The sequence below is a fragment of the Monodelphis domestica genome, chromosome 3, assembly GCF_027887165.1.
Source record: "Monodelphis domestica isolate mMonDom1 chromosome 3, mMonDom1.pri, whole genome shotgun sequence".
In the NCBI taxonomy this organism is placed as follows: domain Eukaryota; kingdom Metazoa; phylum Chordata; class Mammalia; order Didelphimorphia; family Didelphidae; genus Monodelphis; species Monodelphis domestica.
Genome location: NC_077229.1, coordinates 254,582,207 through 254,600,644, shown reverse-complemented (window position 1 = coordinate 254,600,644; position 18,438 = coordinate 254,582,207). Strand labels below are relative to the sequence as shown.

The window sequence follows — 18,438 nt, the reverse complement described above, 5'->3', positions numbered from 1 at the left end:
CATTTCTTAAGGCAGGGAAATAATTAGAGGCATCACTGAGAGGTTTATCATTTTTTACATGCCTTTGACTTTGATCCTTTTCTTGTGGGAACAAGAGATGCTTATATCTTAGTTTCTGAGATTAGAGATTGCTTGACTATTTGGGTGAATTGAGAGAAATAATAGCCTGTATGATACCAGATATCAGAGAATATATTATTTTCTTGGGTAAAGAGCTAATTTGAAGCCAAGAAGACTTGCATTCAAGCCTAGCCTCTGATACATATTGGCTCTATGACCCTGGGTGGATCACTTATCCTCTGATTGCTCTAGACTGCTCTGTAAGACTTTAAGTTACAGAGAAGGGGTCACCCTGAATTGGTAGAGGGATTCTTCATCCTTCATCCTCATCCAGGAAGTTTCCTGTGCCATGGAAATCACAGGTCCAGTCCCTTATCCCTTGAAGGATATTATACAGCTGTGATGTTTACCTTGCAACTGTGCTTAGTCTGTGCTTGGAGAAGTAGCGTGGAAGGGGGTAAAAGAGGCTTAGATTAGACTGCTGGTGGAAAAAGGATCCAGGTGACAGTTCTGACATTTCCTACTAGTCTAACCTCATCTAATAGCCTTGATTTTTCTCATCTATAAGAATGGAATAGAAATTCTTGTACTACCTACCTATAGATTTATAGGTAAGTACTTTTAAAATGTGAAATGCTAAGGTGAACTATTGTTATAAATGACTGTAGTTTTAAAGAAATGATATTTTATGTTTTAGTTTTCTTCAATACATTATATATACACATATCTACAGAAAATGTTTCTGTATATAATATATATTGTATATAATATTTATACATAAGATTATATATAGAGAGAGGCTACTGATTGATTTTAAGGTTGATCAAAAAGGTCATTCCTTTTGCTTATGTGTGATTTTATTTTATTTGAAAAATCAAAATTTTTGTATCAATTGAGTGGCCAGTAATGGCTCAGAATATGTGGAGTCATTGAGAGAAGACAGCTGGTTTTTAAAAATTTACTGTTGTCTTTTAAGTGGAAAACCTGTAGTTAGCTACTCAAAAGGCTTCACTTCCACATCCAGATATCCAAAGCACTGGCTTCAGTTGTTAGGTCACTTTTTTCTCATGATGGCATATATATATATATATATATATATATATATTTTTTTTTTTTGCTCTGCAACAAGACTGTCTCTTATAGGGCAATTTAGAAATTATTTCTTATATACTATATATATATATAATTGTATGTATATAATTATATATCATGTAATTATCTGATATCTTGACACCAGAGATGTTTGTCACAGATTCATTTCAAGATGGCATATGCAGAATCAAGGGAGTATCTTCCATTATTCGTCTGTGAAACAGAATAAGTAATATTTATGTAATGCTAGTGAGTGTTTTGAGAATCAATCAAAAAGTATTTATTTAAAGCATACCAAGTGTCAGGCACCATGCTAAGTGGGGCTTTTCCAAAATAATGCCCAACTATCATAGAAACCATCTTGCTTTCCTTTGTCATCACTAAAAAAAAAAGTGATCACCATGATCCATGTAATCAAATGTCATATACCTGAAGTTAATTATTGAATATAGATAATACAAAGAAAAGTAAAAAGAGTCTCCAACCTCAAGGAGAATTGTAACGGGTGAAACAAGATTAAAATAACTTGGTACATACAACATTTATAGTAGTAATGATTAACATTTCTATAGTGCCTACTCTGTGCCAGGCACTGTGCTAAGCATGTTCCAATTATACTCTCATTTGATATACAGAGTAGATAGAAAGTAATCTTAGAGGGGAAGATTTAACATATATGTTGATATCTTTTGCATTAATGCATCTGGAAAGGCTACCTGAGTTCAGAGGGTGCTGATAGTGGTGCTGGTAGTAGTAATCGTACACCTGGGCATGAGGAAAACCTGCCTTCTGAGGTCCCTGCTCCTTTCTTTGAAGCCTGCCTGCAGTCTAGTTCAGCTTTTCTAGAGATGGATAAGCTTGCATAAGATAAGATGCTTCTGTTCTAAAAACAAACCCCAAGTGACTCAGGGCAGAGGGAAATGAGAACCCTTCCAGGGTGTCAAGGCAGTTTTTCTTCTGAAGTGTTGCAATCCTGATAAAGATTTCATCTAGGCGTACTGTATGTGCTCTCAATCGACTCTGGAAGAACCATGTCTAGATGGGCAGTGTGAGGTATGAATGCTGCTGATTAGAGATTCTACTTCTCTTCACCACTAATTTCTTTGCTCTTTCATCCATTTCATGAATGGTGTTAACATGCTAACTTAAATAACTACTAAAGTAAATTAAACTCCTGTGGAATATGTCAATTCTGTGTGTTTTTTTCTTTTTTAACCAGACTTCTGTAGGGAACTTCCCAGTGAGGAAACTCCCCCTCCTAATGGAAATCAGCAATTGTCTTACATCTTATTCATAGAGTGATTGCCTGAGAGATTAAGTGATTTTCCCAGTGTTGCACAGTTAGTTTCTGTGAGGGATAAAATTGAACTCAGATCTTTTTGACTCTGAGGCTAACTTGTAACTGACCCTACCATATGGCCTTTCTCTAAGTCTTCTGAAGCTGAATCTAATTTTTACATAAGCACTCGCAACTATTAGTTTTGTCAGTTATTTGCCACCTACATAGCTAAATGGTGTCATATGTAGAGTGCCAGATTTGAATTAGGAAGACCAAAGTTCAGATGCAGCTTTGGACCCTTACCAGCTGTATGACCTGTGTGATTGTGTGCAAGTCACTTAACCTCTGTTTGCCTCAGTTTCCTCAACTGTAAAATGGGGGTTATAAAAGCACTTACCTCGCAGGGTGTATATGAGGATCAAATAAGATATTTGTAAAGCATATAATAGTGCCTAGTGTAAATTCTGCCTATCATCATCATCATCATCATCATCATCACTGTTATAATTGGAACTGCTCATCCCATGCAACCCTTGTCCATGCCCTTCTCTAATCTTCTTAGCTTTCCTCTGATGTAAGGGTATCAGTGGAACATTTTGGCTGTTCACTCATCTTCCCTAATCTGAATCACACGATTCCCTTGTTTTTTCTTCTTCAATAATATCCTGAATTCTTGTTCTTTTTTGGAGCTCCTCACTTCTCAATAAATTAAGATTATTTACACTGAAGAAAAGGGTGAAACATGATTCAATAATTACCTTTAGAAACATGACATTCTAATGAATGGATCATAATCATTATTCTTTTTCAGTAATGACAAAGTGAAATAGAAAAATAAACTGAGAGAAATCTATTACTTATTGAAATAGAGAAAAGGTAAACTGAGGGGAAAGTGTTTCTTCTGCAATGACTGCTGTCCTCTAGCTTGTGACTAGAGAGAGCTGCTAAAGGAACCTGATGCTGCTTATGTGTAATGGAGGTAGAATTGAGAAATACTGAGGGATGCTGCCACACAGGGATGCTGGTATACCGGGGACTGCTCTGGGGTTTACTATGGGGTTTGCCTACTGATCCCTACTGATGGCTAATGGACAAATCTATTTCCTAACCTCCTTCCTCCCTTACCCTCTCCCTTAACAACCCTCTTCTGGAAAACTTTGGCATCCTCCCCCCTCCCCCTTTTGAGTGGACTATAAAATACTCTAATTTTCTTTCTCAGGTAAGGGGTTTATTGTGATAACAGGATGGGAAACTGAGGTAAGAGGGATGAGGATGTCCCTAACTACAAGGGGAATTTTAAGAGGGTTTGAGGAAGTAGTCCAGTCAGAAAATGTGACTAAGACAATTAGAGAGATGGAAGACTACTGTTTGAATCTTCTTTCTTCTTCACCAAGAAAAGTCTCTTCTTCAGCCTGGCTTTCCTCCAACTCTTAGTAAAAATCTCAAAGAGAGCAAAGCCCCAAAAGCCAAACCAAGCCCCACCAAGGGTCCTTCAGCCAGCTTCCACTTTTAGAGAGAAAAACAGCCAGTTCAACTCTCAAAGAGAAACCAAAGTCCCAAAGTTTCTCCCTTGATCAGCTTCAACTGCCCAGAGCCAAAGACCAAGTCAAAAGCCTTTTAGATCCTGCTTCTTCTCCTCAGTGTGTGGCCAGAAACCCCCAACTGCCACTCCTGGGAACATTCTGTTGGAACCTCTCTTGATTGACAGCTAGGTCTCCAGCCTTGGTCCTTGCATCCTCTTTCTGCCTCTACCACAAAAGGAGGCTGAGATGGTTTTTCTGATAGGTAGGTTTTATGTTAGACATAAGGAAAAACCCAACAATATATATCATTACCCCTTGCCACCATAAAGGTCATCAGGAACAGAATAGAGACCTGACTACTTAAAAAGGATTGTTTTTGGTAGAGTTGCTCTGGGTGAAAAATGTAACATGTTGTAGGTATTTGAAAATTTGGCTAGAAATGCCACATATGACTGGTTTTTACTTGAGGTTTTCTTTACTTGATGTAGGACATCCAATTTAGTTCAATAAGCATTTTTAATGTACAAAATAGTATGCTATGGGCTAAGCAGGACCAAAAAAAAATCAACTAAACAAACAATTCACAAGACAAAACAATCCTTGCTTATATTCTTATACACATTTATATTATGTTGGCCTTAAAGTATACTGGCATAGCCTTTGAGAACTGCCAGTCAATAAACATTTATTAGGCCCCTGGGATATGCCTATGTTGCCCAGTGGATAGAACACTGGACTCAGGGGGACCTGAATTCAAATCTGGCCTCAGATATTTATTAGATGTGTGACCCTGGGAAGTCACTTAACCCTGTGTACCTCAGTTCCTCTTGGAGAAGGAAATGGCAAACCATTCTGTTTTCTTTGCCAAGAAAACCCCAAATGGGGACACAAGGTGTCAGAAGTGACTGAAACAACTGGACAACAATAGACAGGAGCAGATAAAAAGCCAGAACTCAGATGGCAAGTGTCTGAATGTAGAGAAGGGGTTAGATGTGGGAAATGTAGAAGCAGAAACAGTGAGAATTGGCACCCAATTGGATTTGGGGGGGGGAGTGAGAATGAGGAGTCGAGGAGAATGCTGAGGTTACAGCCCCAGGGATGGTGGTGCCTTTGACAGAGGAGGGGCTTGATATAGTAAGGATCATAGTGCCTGTCCCCTTTATAAGTGAGGAAGCTGAGGTCTAGGAACGTAAGAGCACTTTTATAAAGGCACATGACCTGTCAGTGGCAGAGCTTGGACTAAAATGAGAATGTCTTAGAGTTCAGAATCACAATCACAGACTTGGAGAGACAGAAGGGCCCCAGCAGCCATCCAAGCTGACCCATACCACAAGTAATCCTTGCTCCAATACAAGTGACAAATATTCATTCAGCCTTTATTTGGAAACCTCCCAGTAGGTTTTCACCTTTCAAGGTAGCCCATTATATTTTTGGACAGATCTAACCATTAGGATGTTTTTCCTGACATCAATCCTAAATTTCCTTCTCTGTGATTTCCACTCATTATTTCTCATTATTTCTGTCCTTAGAGACCAAAGACAACTCAAATAATCCTTCTTCCAAGACAGTCTTTCTGGTATTTGAAGACAGCTAGTCTATACCTGTAGTCTTCTCTTCTCTAGACTTAATTCCTTCAAGTTATCCTCATATAAAATGAGCTCAAAAACTTTACCACCTTGGTTACTCTCATTTGAACACTTCAATTTATCAATTTCCTTCTGGAAACTGAATTCTCCAGATCTGACCAGAGTAGCATACAATAGAATAATAATAATCATTAACAACAATAATAGTTCTCCTTTGTGTTGTGCATTTAAGCTTGCAAAACACTCGCTGTATATTACTTCTTTTGACTTACTATTGGAAATTTTTTCTTCTCTTAGTGCAGTTTAAAGTAGGTGGAGATGAAGATCTAGTCTAATCCAGAAGCATTGACTGAAAGTTTCTGGGGCTCTACTGTATCATTCTTTGAAGGACAAACTGTTGCTGCCTCCACAGAGTATCTATTTCCCTCCTCTTGCAGAAGAGCCTCCAGTTGTTTTTAAGCTCTGCACAAGCTGTTCCTTCCTTTTCTTTCCCTTTTATATAACGTTCTTCTACTTTATACTCTCCTGGCAATGGTCATATCTTTTCTCCTTCACTCTAAATTCTTCCCTTTCCCCTTTCTGACTGTTAGAACCTCAATTCTGTTTCCTCTAGGAACATTTCATTTCCCTACAACATGGAGTGTAGAGAGCCTTTTAGTGATTCCTTTCACCTTCTTGGGGAAGAGGATCAGCCTATACTTTGAAGTCCAATTACCCGAGGAAGAAATGCAGTCATTACAAGCTAGATATAAATAACTGGGCAATATCTATTCTCCACACTGGGGTCTGAGGCTGGATTTGAATACATATCTTGAATACAAGTTCAGTGCTAGCTCACTGCATTCATAACAAAGTACTGAATTTCTTTATGTTTCTGTTGCTATAGTCCTTTAGTCTGTAAGCTCCTTATATCTTCATCACCTTTCCTATAGAAGGCATTTAGTAAATATTTGTCAAATGAATGAATGATGGGTCATTGCTATTACCCAGAATGAAGGAATGAATTATTGAAAAAAACTTCAAGGATGGTGACATCCTATGTGATGGTGATTTTTTAAATGTATCCATAAGATTGAACTGTGTAAGCAAGACCCTCAGAAGATCATCTAACTTCTGATCCTATTTTCTCACCTGTAAAATGGGAAAATATTCATATTATCTACTTCCTTAGGAAAGTGCTTTGGAAATCTTATAAAGTGCTAAGACTTATAGATAAAATCAGGAACTAGTAAAAAGGTGTCTTTGTCTGATCTCCTTCTTCCCCTGTGTAGTCTGTCTCATAGACTTCGTATTCCCCTGGCATCCCTTGGTTCCCCAGAACATTTCCTAGTCACTCATCCTAGATGAGTTCAAATCCAGGTTCCAGTGCTGGAACTGGCTGACTCTGGGCAAGTCATTTAAGTTGTTACCTGCCTAAGTTTCCTTATCTATAAAATGGGGATAATAACAGCATCCTAGAGTTGTTGAGAGTATAAAATGAGATAATATTTAAAGTGTTTATTATTATTACTAGTTTCAGAAGAATAACTAAACATTATCATGACGTTAACTTTCTATCATTAAATTAATGAGTCAAATTTACTCACATATCTCAGTGGATTTCTTGGGCAATATTGACTTGTTTCCATGTGCCCCCTGAATCTTTTGGTTTGGTTTAACCCTAGAATGAGATGATTAAACACTTCATGTGTTTACCCTCTTCAGCTTTAGACTCTTACTGTGTTCATGTGTCAATGTGTTTAGAATCTTTTGAATTTAACCCTCTCCCTCTAAATCATTGCCCACAAAAGTTTCTAAGTGAGAGATGCTTACTTAGCCTTTGGGAAGAACCTCAGAAACATTTATTGTAAATACATTGAGGATTTCTCCTTAGAAAATACACATCCCACCTTGTGGAAAACTGTTACTTCAGTAACCCAATAAATAATTGGGTGCATCAGTGACCTTAAAGCCTGTACTCCCACCTGTGGTACAGGTTGCAACCCATCCATGTCTCCACATCCTTTGTTATTGCCTTCTAAAAATCTTCCCGTGAGTGCTGGAGGCCTTCTTACATTGATGTTTGATTATTCAGTGGGTTCCATTGTAGAATTTGGCTATCTATTGTTTGTCATTTGACTTGTATATCTTGTTTTCAATTATATCTTTCTTGGATGATGTCTCTCCATTTCTTGCATATGTCATTATTGATAAAATTCTTAAATGTATACAATTCTTCTCTAGTTCATTTATTTGCTGACAGCTGGATCCACTTATGCTTTCTGTTACAAAGGCTTGAGTTACTAATGACTATACTCAGTGATGGCACTTTGGAAGCATAATTCCCCCTTCTGAGACCTTAAGAGAAGATCTAAGAGATGCATGCATATTTCCTTCTTTGGTTACCTAAAGGGAAGCGTTAGTCAATTAAATATAGCAGTTTTAGCTCCCTGGTAAGGTATCTTGATTGGCTCATAGAGTGTGATCTTGGCTATTAGTATAAATAGTCTGGGCATCTAGTGACCTGTGTACCTGCGTACTTTAAGGCACAATATGGAAATGCAAAACCAAACCAAAGTGCAAATGAGTTTAACATTAGAGTATTTTATAGTCTATTTTAAAGCTTCAAATTGAAAATATATGGTAATATTAACATTTTTAGATAGTAACTTTTCTTATCTTTATCCTTACTTCTGACTTGCTGTTCTTAATTAACTTCATTATTTGTAGAGTCCTTACAAATCCAAAAGGCACTGTGGTACAGCAGAACAGAACTTTGGATGTGGAGAGACACAACTTGGGTTTGAATCCGAATTCTGCCACTTATTACCTTTAGATACCTTGGGCAAGGTATCTAAACTCTGGTCTTTAATTTCCTCATTCCTCTAATGAGGGGGTTGTTTTGGATCACCTTCAAGGTTTTTATCGACTCTAACTATGATGCCTGTGCTTACTAGGAAGAGAGGAGGCATGACATTTATTTCAGAGAACAATAATTTAATGCATGAGAAGGCTGTGTTTCCCTCGTTGGGTACCTAGCTCTCTGTTATTTGGAGCCTACTGTTGTAGAGGTTATATAAAGTGTGTAAATAAAACCCCTTGAGTGCCATGTTGTACTTCAGTCTTTAATGGTCTCTTTAACTGCTTACCAATTACTAAGCAGATATTGCATCTATGCTGAATTTGCTGAATATATATAGTTGAGTTATTTGTCTGGTACTTATGGAAATCAGTTTCTTGGTTTCCATAAAGGAGCTCAAGAAGATTGGCCTCCCCCAGGAGATGTGTATATGTGCTGACCCAGAGTAGGCTTTACTTGTATTTAGTGTCTTCCCAGGAGGATTACCAAAAGGCTTCATAAGTTATGTTCAATTGTCTGTCAGTTCTAGAAGAGAGAATCTACTAACCCTCATTTACAGGGAAGGGAAACGTTTCAACTTGTCTGATTCCATATTAATAATGATATTAGTTAACATATATATATATATGTATATATATATATATATATATATAGTGTTTATTATGGGTCAGGCAAAGAAACTGTGCTATGTGCTGTTATTATGGGATTGTTAAAGGGAAGAGACAAGAAGGAAACATCTAAATATTTTAAATTTATTGGTGGGGAAAGGGAGAGGAAGGAAGGTAACAAGGGAGAGGGAAAAATACTTAATCTTATCCCCAAATCTAAATTCCCATAATAATATCCTAGTGGCTAACTTATCTAGGTGAAATAGAAGAGTAAACTGACTAGAAACTGTTACTTGTTGAAATGGAGAGGTAAACTGTTCTCTGACTTCTGATTGTGACCAGAGAGAACTGCCACAGGAACCTAAGGCTGCTTATTTGTAATGGAGGTAGGACAGAGAAATGCTGAGGGATGCCACCACACAGGGATACTGGTACTCAGGGGAGCTACTTATAAATGAATGTCCTGGGGTTTACTCTAGGGTTTGCCTGTTGATCCCTACTGATGGTTGATGGATCAATCTATTTCCTAACCTCCTTCCTCCCTCCCTCCCTCCCTTAACTAACCCTCTCCACCCAGTTCTTCTTGAAGCCTTTGGCTCCTTCCCTCCCCACTTGAATAAACTATAAAGATTCTTTTCCTTTCCTTTTTTAAGTCAAGGGTTTTTTTGGGATAACAGGATGGGAAACTTAGGTAATAGGGATGAGGATTTCCCTAAACTATGGGGATAATTTTAGGAAGGTTTGAGGAAGTATTCCAGTCACAAACTGTGACTCTATGACAGTTAGGGATGATGGAGGACAACTGTTTGAATTTTCTTTCTTCTTCACCAAGAAAAGTCTCTTCTTCAGCCTGGCTTGTCTCCTTTCTCAGCTTCAATTCCATAGAAAAACAAAGTTCAAAGTCTAAGTTTCTCCTGGCCAGCTCAACTCTCAAATAGACCACCAACTCAAAAGCCAAGTTTCTCCTTCTTATCAGCTTCAACTACCCAGAATCAGAGAGACAGAGACAAAGTCCAAAAGCCAAGTTTTTCTTCTCAGTGTCGACTTCAACTGCTCAGAGCCAGAGAACCCCCCAAACCAAATCAGCCTCACAAAGGTCTTTCAGCCAGCTTCAAACCTCCAGGGAGAGAAAGTGACTTCCAGTCAGAGACAAAGTCCAAAAGCTAAGTTTCTCCTCTCAGTGTGGCTGGCAAAAGCCCCCAACTGCCACTCCTGGGAACATTCCGTTGGAATCTTCTCTTGACTGACATCTAGAGCTAGGTCTCCAGCCCTGCATCTTGGCCCATCTCTATCACATAGGCTAAATAAGTTAAGTCCCCCCAAACAGAACCTCACAAAACAGAGTCCAGTAAAATGAGCCGAGATCCCAGACGAAATGTCCAAAGTAGGTCCAGCAGAGAAGTTCTTCTTTAGTCTTCCTTCTAGCTGCCAGCAGCGAGTAAAAGCAGTTTTTCTCCTCTCACGCTGGTATCTCAAAAAGGGCCAGAAAACTTGTAGAAAGATGGAAACTACAGCTACTCCAAAAGCTTCACCCAGAAGTCAGTTTTTTTTTCCAGTTGGGACCTTAGAATTTTGACCTAGACTCTCATGTGATTGTCTGGCACATATCCATGTCAATCAAATGGAGTTCATTTTGCAGAATCATTTTGCAATCTTTCTTTGCTTACTACATTCCTCACTTTGCACAAAGCCCAAATTGTGTTGAAAACACTCTTTTGGCATTTGTGCACAATCTAAAATATCAGTTACCTAAACTAAGATATCTACCCAAAATAACGAACAACTTGCACTCAACTATCTTAATCTAATGAATACTAACATATTCTAGGGAATTTAACAAGGAAAAAAAAAAGGAATTAAATAATGAATAAATACAATTGTGAAACAGAAGCAAAAGCAAATCAAGTAAATAACATCAAACAAAAAATGAACATAACTTCCATGCAAACATCGAACTCAAAATACTACTCCTATCATCTAATACAGAACATTGTACTACTATTGCAGTACATTAACATCTAACTTAGAGCAAATTTTTTTGAAAATTACAATAAACACAACATTGCATAAATTTTACACTAAATCAAACCAAACATTAAACTCACTTATGCAAATACATGTAACAATAGATATAAGTGAGCTATGTACATATTCCACACACATATATGCATATGGTACACACACACAACACATACATGTATGCTATACATATACACATATTTATGTACACTCCATATTTACATATATGTTACATATATACATATACATATAGTATAATACACTTAGTTTATAATCCTATTATATGTACTATTTACATATATTTACATATTTATTTATAATTTTGTTTGATATGTGATATCATATGTTATTTGTGTAATGTATGATGTAGTGCAATTCAGTATCTAATTTTCTTATCTACTTAATCCTTCCTAACTAATCCCTATGTTTAAAATTCTTCTGTCTAACTAGATATCTATACTTAAACTAAATCTAAGAATCTAATTACATTTTGTTAGTAACTAATTTATCTATAGTAATTATAACAAGGTCAGTACCCTAACTATACATTGTTTCACTCATTTAAGTAGTGATTCAATGTAACCTAATTATGTTTATGTTTTGTTAGGTTGTTACTTTTGCTATGTCATGTTATTTTATTAGTGTAATGTCAGTGTTACTGTTATGTTAGTGTTATGTTAGTGTTGTATATACTGATTACTACTTTGGATCTTTCCTTCTGTTCTTTTCTCCTCTTGCTTGAAGAATTCTTCTGTAATTCCATAGTAGTAAATATATTTGTGTTTGTGTGTGAATAAATGCTCTTTTATTTTGTGCTATAATACATTATCCCAAAGTATTAATTCATTAGTCCATTTATCCTGTAATCTTCGTTGTAAATTTCCCAAAGTTTTTAAATTTATAAGTTTTCAGACTTTTAACAATGTCCATTAATTCCTGAATTCTTCTCTTCATCTGAATTGTCCTCTTCTATCCTCTTCCACAGGAACGGTCCTCTCCTTACTGATCTTTTTGACTGCAGACTCAATTTGATTGATGATTCTAACTTTCTATAATTTCTTCTTCATTTTCTTCTTTGATGATTTGTGCATTTTCATTATTAATACTATGTGCTAATTTTATATGTGAACAATAATACCATGAATCTCTACCCAAAACTTTTACTGAAGATGGAGAAACTAATATAACAGTACAAGGACCTAACCAACTCTCTTGTGTTGCTGATATTTTAGCAAAATTTTTGACATATACCATATCTCTTGGTTTGTAATTATGGAGAGAATAATCCAAAGGGCCAGTTTGAATTAATACTCCCATATCCTGTAATTCTTTTAATCTTTGTTGTAAAGCACTTAAGAAGCAAGTTGACAATCTCCTCATAAGAGAAATGCATAGACTGTCTTATAAGTTTTTGCCTTTAGTGGAGCATGTCCAAAGAGCATTTCATAGGATGATATATGTAAATCTGCTCTTGGTTTCGTACATAGGTAAAACAAAGCTATGGGAAGAATCTCTGGCCATTTGAGATGAATTTCAGCACAGATCTTCCCCACCATAGTCTTGAGTTCCCTATTTACACTCTCCACCTGACTTGAACTTTGTGGGTGATAAGGAACATGATATTTTGGTGTTATTCCTAGATCCTTATAGACTGTTTTCAGTATGTCTTGGGTGAAATGTGATCCCTTACCAGAGTCTATGGTTAGTGGTACTCCAAATCTAGGTATACTTTCTTTAATCAACACTTTCACCACAAAGCTAGCTATATTTGTATTTGATGGAAAAGCTTCAAACCATTTGGTCAATCTGTCAACAATTACCAAGCAAAACTTGTATCTTCCAGCTTTTGGCATGTTGATGTAATCAATTTGCAGACTCTCAAATGGACAATATGCTAAAGGTCTACCACCTAAACCTTTCTGTCTGAATTCCCCTTGATTGAATTTTTGGCAAACAGAACAGCTTGAGCAGATCTTATTTGCTATAGTACTTATTCCAGGCACTACCCATTGTCTCTTTATGGTGTCAATTACAGCTTGAGTACCACAATGACCTTTTGTGTGGATGGCTTGACACAAATAGGTATATAGGTCTTTTGGTAATAGTGGTTTTCCAGTATCTACTGCCCATATACCATGCTCTTTTCTTGCTCCAAACTTCTTCCATTTTTGTGTTTCTGAGTCTGCATAAGCTTTTTCTAGATCATCACATTCTATAGTTGATAAGTTCATGACATACACCAGAGCATTCCTAGCAGCAAATTTCACAGTTACATTAGCTCTATTATTACCTTTAGAGACTGAATCCCTGCCATAAGTACAACTTCTACAATGGATTACGGCTAAATGTTTAGGCTTCTGGATAGCATCCAACAACTCAGTTATTATTTCTGCATGAGCAATTGATTTTCCCAATACAGTAATAAAACCTTGTTGTTTCCAGATCTTTCCTTTAGCTTGACAAACAGAAAAAGCATAACAGGAGTTTGTATAAATATTTGCACTTTTACCATCAGCCAGAAGACATGCTTGCTTTAAATCAACCAACTCTGCACCTTGAACACTAAGGTTACTAGGTAATGATCCGTACCACAGTGTCTCAAATTCTGTGACAACTGCAGCACCTGTACATCAAATTCCATTACACAAATATGAAGAACCATCTGTGTATAAAACCAAGTCTGGATTTTTGATTGGAGTGTCTTTTAAATCCATCCTAGGCATATCCATCCACTAGATCTACTACTTCTACACATTCATGTAATGGTTCACCATTCTTTGGCAAATCAGGAAGAAGTGTAGCTGAATTTAATACACTACATCTCCTCAACTTGATGTTTTCACTACCTAGAAGTACAATCACATACTTAGATATTTGTTGGTCAGAATATGCTTGAATACAAAATTCCTTATTAATGCTTCTATTTGATGTGAACAATATACAGTCAATGGACATCCCAAAACAAAATCTGATGACTTCATTTTAACAGATGAGGAAACTGAGGCAAACTAATTAGTTAGTTAGCCACCCTGAGGCTGGTTTTGAATTCATACCTTCTTGACTTCAGGCCCAGTGCTCTATCTACTGCAACACCCTGTATAAAAATTTCCCCTGTGTTATGAATACTTGTTGGGGGAAGTATTCAGCATTCTGTTAGATTCCCTTTCCTAACAATTAAATCATGGATCTTTTATATTTTGCCAGGAGTGAATTGTGGTATTTTGTTGTTGTTGTTGGTTAGTTTTCTTGGCAAATATACTAGAATAGTTTGCCCTTTTCTTCTCCAGCTCATTTTCCAGATCAGGAAGCTAAAGCAAATGGGTTTAAGGGACTTGTTCAACACACAGCTAGGATTTTTCTGAGGCCAGATTTGAACTCAAGTCTTCCTGAGTCAAGACCTGTCACTCTATCCACTCTACACCTAGCACCACCCAGCTGCCTGATTTATGGCAACATACATCTTAATTAAAAAAACAAACAAACAAACAAAAACAAACCACAAGCAAGTTAACCCTTGATAACATGACAAAATTTACTTGACAAAGGAATTAAGTAGAGTTGGAAGAACAATATATGGTGACTTTACTAATATAAATGAAAAGTATATTAAAAGGAGCTGAAAGGTCCAAGTATTGTACTAATCACTTATAGTCCCAGAGAATGGTTGATGTAACCTATCTCCCTCATGCCATAAGAGAGGCAAGGAAGACAAGGAAAAGATGTTGCATACTTCATCAGACAGGGTTAATGAGATAGTTGTGTTTGGGTAATTGTTTTCCTTCTGTAAACATTAAAATTTCTTAGACTTATGAATGTTGGAAATTTCCCCATTGGGAAATTTCATACTTGAAAAATTTCCTACTGATTGTAAGAATTCTATTGGAATGTGAAACTCCTTGGCAAGGGAGGATCCTTCTCCTCCCTACTTAAGACTACTTTAGGACAGAAACCTTTTGCTAAACAATGTAAAGGGCTTTGACCTATGCTTAAGCATAGAACAGGAAATTCTTTGAGTCATGATTGATTTTAGAATTGATACAATAGAGATACTTGGAATGACAGAACCAGGTCTTGGAACTTACAATCTCCACCCTACTCAGAGTAACAGATTTAGGAAGGGCTGCAGCAAAGATCAAGATTTAATTATTTGAGAATATGACCTTCAACAGACATGTGCAAAGGAAACAGACCTCTGGGTGGTCCTGGGTTAAGCTAGAGCCACCATTGGCACAGGGGAGACATCGACAGTGATTGGTAGATGTGAGAACTGAGGGGAGGGTACTTAGATGGTTTCCTTAAAGATAGTGGGGTCTGAGGACAAGAGGAGGAGGTTTTGCTCTGAGAGGTTTTGCTCTGAAGGAGTCTGAGAGGAGAGAGGTCTTGGAGGGAGCTCCTGGAGAGGTCTGAGAGGAGGGCTTGCTCTGAAGGAGGCTGGAGGTGGAGGCCCCTGAGACTGTTTCTCCATTTTGGTCACATGAGTTATAGGGACTGATCTCTTTTCTTTGCCTCAGCTATCTAAGGGCTTGGGCCTTTGGCCCAGCCTAAGCAGAGGGGGTATTTAAGCCCTAGTCCCTTCTCTCCTCTTTCTCTCTCTCTTTCTCTCTCTCTCTTTCTCTCTCTCTCTCTCTCTCTCTCTCTCTCTCTCTCTCTCTCTCATACCTTTCTTCCTCCTGTTTGTAATTAATTTGACTGCTGACTTGAGTTTTCATTTAGGAATTACATAGCTGAATTCCTTGGCAAACTTAAATTAATATATATCAGTCTTTTAAAGTGATTTCCATGTCACACTTCCAAGGGAAGATTTAACTCAGGGCATGGGGATAGTGACCACATCCAGAAATTGTTATGATGCATGAACAAAAAAACATCAATAAAACCTAATTAAAATATTTAGAAAGGTCTGGAAAATTTGGAAGAATTTTTAATTCAATGCAAGAATATTACTATAAATGGTAAGTTTCAATAGTCACCTTAAAAATAGACATAAGTATTCTGAAAAAAGAATGGGATTATATATTGAATATGTATTCCCTCGTTTATTTTGATATTAAAATCTATGATCTAGAAGTTCTTTATACCAATTGTAATGACACAAAGAAGGGGCATAAGAAAGAGAATGGGGGTTGTAGCCAACTTCCAGAACTGTTGAGAATAGAGACATCACACTTCAGGAGAGACTAGTTGGGGAGAAAGAAGGAGCAGGGAAAAATCTAGTTTATGAGAAGAGGAAGAACACAAAGAGAATTAACTCACCTCTTGGTAAGGTCCTTTGGGAAGAAGAACTTATCTTTCTCATTGAAATAAAGTCTCCTAGTCAGATACCTAGAAGTGGAGTCCTGTCTGGTCACTGTGCCCTAGTAGAAAGAGAGGGCGACTTCCCATAGGAATCTTCTCCAATATATTCCACTATTTCTAATTACTCAAATCAGAGTATCAAAGAATCTTAGAGCTGGAAGAGACTTCAGCCAATCAACCAACCAGAATGCATTTATTAAGTGATTATTGTGTCTAGAGCTGGGAATATAAAGCAAACACAAAACTAGTCCCTACCCATAAGGAGTTTACATTTTGAAGGGGGATCCATATTCACAATTAGATAAGTACAAGATACATAGAGTTGATGAATAGTAACCTCCATGGGGAAGGAACCCAGGGATTCTCTAAGGAAGAGATAAGCAACAATGCAGGGTGGCCTGTGGAAGGATAGGAAGATATGAGATTATGTGTCACAAGTAAGGAGCAGCGTCAGGCAATATGGCTGGAGGGAAGAGAGAAGCTAGGAAGGGGGACAGGTGGTAAAGAATATGTAGTTTATATTCAGTCCTGGAGGTACTTGGGAGCCACTGGAGTTCACCCAAGGGGGTGGTGACAAGTTCAGACTTGTGCTTAGGGAAGGCCTTTTTGGCAGCTAAGTGGAGGTTAGACTGGAGTGAGAGACACTTGAGGCAGGCAGAGCCTCTATTCTGATATGAATAGGAATCTTCACCATAATGCTATGGGAATGATGTAAACCTCTCTTTAAAAACCTCTTGTGAGGGGAAAGCCATGATCTCCTGAGGGATCCCATTCCATCAGGCAGTTCTAATCTTTAGGAAGTTTTTTCCTGACATGAAATTTAAATCAACTTTTCTGCAGCCTCTCTCATTTTGCATGAGTCTGACAGAAATTGTTCACCCCTTTGGGGATATCTCGGGAGCCTGCTCCTTGTGTTCCCCTGGGATTGAGAAGCAAACACTAGCATGTTTTCTTTGTTACTTTAGCCATGTGATCTGGAGATGGCTGTTCCTTCAGGAGGAGATGAGTGTGAAATAGGAAGGTTATTAACAGAAAGCTAGCCCATTTGACCCAGTTTCATGGCCCCTAGAACACCCCCCTTTTCTCAGGTTTGTTGTTCTGGCAGAAGGAAGTAGATGCTTCCGTGCACCTTACCAGAGTGTGAGCATTTGTGTGTCCAAGTGGATAAGCATGAATGCTTTCCCACATTCATGCCACCATGGCAGGATATTGCTATTTATTTCTTATTAGCAAGTGAGAAACAAAAAAGTAAGATTTTATCTATTAAGAAGCAGCGGGAGTAGAATGCAAGCATGGAAGGTTTTTACCCTCCATAGGAATGATACAAGAGACAACATGACATAGGTGGTACTTGGAGCTGGCCTTGGAGGCAGGAAGACTTGGGTTCAAGCCCCGATTCTGATCTGTACAGGCTCTGTAACCCTGGACAAAAGAACTTAACCTCTCAGTGTGTCAGACATTCCATTAAGCTATGTATAAGTTGCATGGGGGAAGAGTGGAGAGGGAAGGAGAGGGAAGAGGATGAGGAAGGGAGAGAGAGAGAGACAGAGAAAGTGAGAGGGGGGATGGATGGGAAGGAGAATATGTAGCAGGGATCCCCACTGGCAATTTTCTATTTTAATGAACTCAAATATCCTTCCTCCCCTGCCCCCACAGTGACCCACTGACCCAATGCAAATTCCTGGTTGAGAGGCAGGAGACAAGCTCTCTGTATTTTTGACTGCTTTCTTCTTTGATGACATGAATTACTGTTTTTCTTAAGTTATTTGTGTTGTGTCCAACTCTTTGTGAACCGATTTAGGATTTTCTTGGTAAAGATACTAGAGTGGTTTGCCTTTCCTTCCATAGTTGATTTTACAGATGAGGAAACTGAGATAAACACTTTTAAGTGATTTTTCTCAGGATCACACAATTAGTAAATCTGAGACTAGAGTTGAATGTGGGTCTCTCTGACTCCAAAGCCCAACACTCTATCTACTGAATCACCTAACTGTCCCATGACAGGAATTCCTGGGAATTTAACAATAAATACAACTGTATATTTTTAGCCAAAGTTATGCTACCATCCTATATAAAATTTCCTGTTGAAAGTACAAATGTATGGATTGTTAGTGGGATAGGGGTGGGTGAAAGCTGG

The 18,438-nt window shown here is 37.7% G+C and overlaps 1 protein-coding gene across 11 annotated transcripts in view; it reads left to right on the top strand.

Annotated features, from left to right (window-relative positions):
• Nucleotides 1-18,438, top strand: part of LDLRAD4 (low density lipoprotein receptor class A domain containing 4) — a 637,530-nt gene that overhangs the window by 252,374 nt on the left and 366,718 nt on the right. The window lies entirely within an intron of this gene.